Source organism: Oryza glaberrima, chromosome 8 (genome assembly GCF_000147395.1).
Source record: "Oryza glaberrima chromosome 8, OglaRS2, whole genome shotgun sequence".
In the NCBI taxonomy this organism is placed as follows: Eukaryota; Viridiplantae; Streptophyta; class Magnoliopsida; order Poales; family Poaceae; genus Oryza; species Oryza glaberrima.
The window spans coordinates 17,576,747-17,582,746 of record NC_068333.1 but is presented as its reverse complement, the minus strand read 5'-3'; positions in this window follow the sequence as shown (position 1 = coordinate 17,582,746).

Genomic DNA, 6,000 nt, shown 5'->3' with positions numbered 1-6,000 from the left:
TAATACATGTCCCGGTGCTCATTAACCGCGAGCACGGCTATTCGAATAGATTTGGTTTACTCACACTGCAGTGGATGTACACTTTACCCGCACTCCGCAACTGCCCAACACATGAGCCTCGTCCCAACACATGAGACGCGTCACGGCAAAGCTTTTCGATAACCTCGCATTGGCAGTACCCGCTCCATGAACTTAAATCCTCATGCACTCTAGGTGTCCATGTTTCTAGCAGTGAGAGGAGTTCTGGCGCTCCCGGGAAAGAGAAGTCTCACACACATATTAAATTATAGTTCAAGTTAAGTTCTCTCTCTCACACACTCATGGCAGTCCTACCAATGGCGACACCGATGTAGGGCACGCCTCTCGGCCCTACCTCAACGGCTGTCCCATCGTAGCGCACCTGCCTCACTCAGGGGTGAACCATCTATGCAGGGATACTGCCTCCGCTCGGCTATCTAATCCGCTAGGTCTATACCCATTCGAGAAGTACGGTTGTACGGGGGTTGTTTCATGCTTAACTTCATGGCTCGGTCCTTAATTGACCGGGGACGGTACTAGCCTTTTCCAGATACCACCCAAATCCTCCGTCCGCCCCAGTCGAAAATAGTTGTTTAGTTTTATTTTTTTCCTTTCACAAATCATGTCATCAATATCATGGCAATGTGGCGCTCATGTCTCCACATGCCGCATCTCAATTACCTTCCCAAAGGTAATTGCCCAAGCATATAGCATTTGATAAATATGAGTATGCATAATTCTAGAATAGCATTTCTAAGCAATTGTCATAATTGACTAGGGACTCATACGTAAACATGGTTACGAAGGAATAAGGGCAAACAATAATCAAGGCATGGCATAATCACAAGTAGGATGTTCATCATTGCATGCAATTTTATTTGTAAACAAAATAATTTCGCAATTGGGATCAACATGTTCAAGGAATAGTGATGACTTGCCTTGCTCAGAGTAGTCCTTATTCTTAATATAATCTTGATCAACCTTCACCTCCTGGAAGCTGCATACGTTGCCTCACGACTAATCGATACACAGTCTAGAATACGCGAGAAAAACCAATATTCAAGCAACAGTCAAATATGCACAAACAAAATATATTTGTTGAGGTCGAACCTAAGGTTGCTCATATTATTCGCGCTTGCTAATGGACTCTAATCAAGCTAAGAGCTAAGGTTTCTTAGTCTTTCTGTTGTCATGGTGGTTCAGTCTAGCTAATGGCTAAGGAAGGATTATGGTTACACATGCATCTATCTAAATAGAACGGTTATACACTAGAGGTTCTGTTGCCGGATGGATTTTGGATCGGTCAAATAATTACTGTGAATCATTTGTATTATTATTTTATTAATGGAGGCTTTATTTTAATTATGTACATATTTTACTTGTCAAAATAAATTATAAAAGGTTAACAATTACTCATGCGTGTATGTTAGAATTGTTTAGGTTAATCATATTATGGTTACGGATTATCCCATCACATAATTTTACAATGACTATTCCAAATTTACACTTGATCTGTAATTATACGAGGACAAGATGTATAACTAGTATTTATCTAATATTCATGTTTGTCATATACTCCCTCTAAATTAATATATGCAACAAGTAAATTAATACGATACCATATATCTATAATGGGATGTACAATATATGTGTGTGCACAATATCTTAATATATATTGAATCATTTATTTGAATAGTTGCTATGTACTGCTTGGTTAACTAAGGGTAGCTCACCTCTCCTACTATATGCTATTATATGGGATATGTCGTTGATTAATTTCATATAGGTGATTTAATCACACTAGCTCTGTTATTATTTGCCATAAACAAGCTTAGGACCGATCTATGTGTATCCATATTTTACTTACCTAATAATTATAAGGCTAACTTTATTTAAATAACTAATAAGTCATGGGTTTTAATTATATTTGGACATAGTTTAATAAATGGCGCTAATATTTTCCTATATATCCATTAATTTCAAACAGTGATTATAATTAATTTATGTGGTTGCTACACTGACAAAACATATTAAGGGTAATTATTCTACTGTACAATATCCATTTTTATTTATTGGCACATTTTTAAGTTAACTATTATGCATCCTCTTGATATTAATTATTTAATATTTATAAATATATTTTATTATCATAAGTTTTTAATTTAATCTACCCGAGCATTATATCCATATAATAGGTTAGAAATTTCTATCGCGAACTAAATATCGGACGGAATCTTAAAATTATCTTATAATGTTATACGATTTAGTTTAGTCTATGAATAAACGAGTAAATATAATATACGTCTAAAATTCCTAGTGATTAAATCCGAATTTCTACCGTGAATCGATTACTTATAGAGGTTACCCAAAAATAATCTATAATAGTATATAAAAATTCATCTAATTGTTTAGTTGTTAATTACATCTAAATTACTACCGCGGATTGGTTTCTTGTAGAAATTATCAAGAATAATCCATAATTTATATTAAATTTCGCAATTCTACGACTATAATTAATCTATAACTAAATTCTAATTATTTTAAATTTTCTAAACTCCCCTAATCTCCCTCTAATTTCCTATTTATTTCCCTTTTCTTTTTCTCCCCCTCTTCTTCTTTTTTCCTTCCTTTCTTTTTTCTTTTCTTTTTCTTTCTCTCTCTCTTTTCCTTTTTTTTTTCCTTTCTCTCTTTCTTCCTTCCGGTTTCTCTCCTCCTTCCTTCTTCTTTCTCTCCCTCGGGCGGTGACGGCGGTGGGCGCGAGGTGGAGGGGGGGAAAGACGGCTCACCGGCGGCGGCGGTGGCGGCGATGACGGCGACGGCGGCGCAGTCGCGGCACGGCGCGGCGGCGCGGCGGCTTCGCGGCGGCGGCGCGGTGACTTCGCAGCGGCGGCGCGGCGGCTCCGAAGGCGGCGGCGCGGCGGCTCCGAAGGCGGCGGCGCGGCGGCACGACGACGGCGGCGCGGTGGAGAGGGAGGGGAATGGAGGAGTGGTGTGGGGTGGAGGAGGGGGAAGGGGCCGGAGTTTTTATAGGGGAGAGAGGGGGAAAAAGGGAGAGAAGGAGGGGGGGGAGGGGTGGAGCGTCGGCGGCGCGAGGCGGCGCGGCACGGGGCGCGACGCGGGGCGACGGGTGACGCGACGGCGACGCGGCGTGGCAGCGGCGCGGGGCGCGAGGCGGCGGGCACGCGGCGCGAGGCGACGGGACGGCGCGCGGCGCGGCAGTGGCAATGGGACGGCGAGCGGCGCGGCTCGGCGAGGGGATGGGCGAGCGGCGCGCGCGGGCGCGGGGCGCGAGGCGGCGCGACGGCGCGCGGCGGCAGCGGCGGAGCGGGGCGATGGCGACAGGCGAGCGGCGACGGGACGGCAGACGGCGACGGCGCGACAGCGGCGACGCGACAGACGGGCGTCTAGGGCTAGGGGACGTGATCGAACACCTAGGAGGCAATGAACAGTGACTTTTCCTATTTATCCCGATTTTAGTGTATTTCCCATATAAATTTGATTCCATAATTCCTAATTTTTGCATAAATGAAGTTTACCCAATATTTGTGTTATTCCAACCAATGGATTTATTCTAGATTAATATTACTCATATTTTATTTATATAATTTATTTGAATTTTTAATTAGGGTTAATTCTTATTATTATTATATATATTTCAAAGTTTTCCTATTTTTCTTCTTTTAGGGTTTTTGTTGATTTATAAATTGAGAAAAGTTGCAAATTAAATTTGTATTTACTCCTAAGCATTTGGGTGACCGTATTAAGTGTTCAAATGTGAATTTGCCCAAAATTTAATATTGTCCAATATTTAAGGTTCATTAAAGATTCTATAATTTTCTAATGAGACCGTTATTAACACAATAGCACATTAGCTCAATTTATTTATATGTTAGTTTATTTTATATGGAGGGGTTTAATATATCAAATTTCAATCCCTAAATGCAATTAGGAACTTGGTGCAATATCGATCTACATATCGAATTAAATACTCCCGTAATTCTATTATATATACAGAGAGCTCAGTTTATTTGAATGATCATCATTTCATGTGTACTCATATTATGGCACCCACCTACATTATTCAAATATTTTAATATTTGATAAAATAGGTTAATAATAACTTTTCTTTTATTTGATTTTAATATCTTGTGCATAATTATTTGTAGGATTAAATATATTCCCGTAAATCATATCTATTGCTTAAATGTAGTTCTTTTCTTTACTTTCTTGGTGATCATTTACGGTTTGGCAAGCAATAGCAATCATAACAACCAGCATGATGCAGAAGTTTTAAAAAGTTCGAAATTTTCGTGATTTTCATTGTCTTGAATTTTCAGGATGTTACAATTGGTAAGTCCAAAAGACATAACAGTACATTCGAACAATCCATACCTAGTGGTAAAAGCCGTCTTAGGTATGTCTTCCTCTTTAATCATCAACTGGTGATACCCTGATCGAAGATCTATCTTGGAGAAAATGGTGGCACCTTTAAGCTGATCAAAAAAATCATCAATTCTCGGCAGCGGGTACTTATTCTTGATAGTCACATCATTTAGTGCACGATAGTCCACACACATCCTCTGGGTATGATCTTTCTTTTCCACAAAAATAACTGGAGCTCCCCATGGAGACAAACTTGGTCTGATGTACCCTTTCTGAAGCAAATCATCTACTTGCCTCTTGACTTCTGCTAGTTCATTGGCTGCCATTCTATAAGGTCTCTTATGGATCGGAGTTGTTCCTGGTATCAAATCTATTCTGAACTCTATATCTCTCTTGGGCGGCATACCAGGTAAATCATCAGGGAACACATCTGGGTATTCCCGTACTATGGGAATCTCTTCCAAAGCTATTTGGTTCAGACTTGACCTTAAAGGTTCAGAAGGCAATGCATGAACAGTTACAACTTGACCATCATTGCTGGTGAGAGTTACTTTTCTATTGGCATAGTCTATCACACCTTTATATCTGGCTAACCAGTCCATCCCTAGGATGACATCAAGGTCTTTGGATTCTAACAGAATAAGGTTGGCCAAAAAATGGTACTCCTTGAATCTCTATTCTGACAGAGGGGCTACGTTGTGATGAGAGTGCTTGGTTACTCGGAGTACTAACCATCAAAGGATGTCTAAGATCTTCTACTTCCATCCCATGATTTCTCGCAAAACTCATAGATAAAAAGGAATGCGTAGCACCAGAATCGAAAAGCACTGTTGCAGGAACTAAGTTAACAGGGAACGTACCCAAAATCACATCTGGAGCACCTTGGGCTTCTGCAACAGCAACATGGTTGACACGAGCCTTTGTCGCTGGTGCGGTGGAGTTGTTCTGGGCAGGGACAACCTACGCGTGGCGGGGCTTCGGACACTTGTCAGAAATGACCTCCTCATTCCAATCATACTCCAAGGCAAGAATATCTCTAAGATTCTTGTTGTGGCACACTTGCATCGCTTGGTTGAACACTTCATTGTTCTTCTTCCTCATGTAAACCCAATCAATCCACTTCATCTCAACCACTGGATTTTCTCTAGCCATAATCATTGAGTTATACCAATCCAATTGAGTGAAAGTCCTGAAACGAGGATCCTATGACTCTTCAGGCTGTATCTCTGGATCAATCAAACGGTCCCTTCTGCACTTGGCAAGCTGATGAAGGTAGTTGGACTTGGGTCTTCCAATGTGGTGCATAGGAGTGGTGTCAAATCCAAGAGACTTGTAGAGCCGAACGGGATTCTCATGAGATCCTACAGGGAAATCATGAGAGGCCCTTCTAGCCCCAGAACTGCGACCACCACCTCTCCCACGACCTCTTGTATTAGGAGCATCACTTCCTTGACCACTGTCAACATCCCGAATCTGAACAGGACGGTTGTTGGATTGCCTGGTGAACCTGGGAGAAGTACGAGTGCCACTGCCACCGCCGCCCTCAACCACTTTCTCTTTACCCAAACGACCACGAGGAAACCGAATAGGAGGACTCTC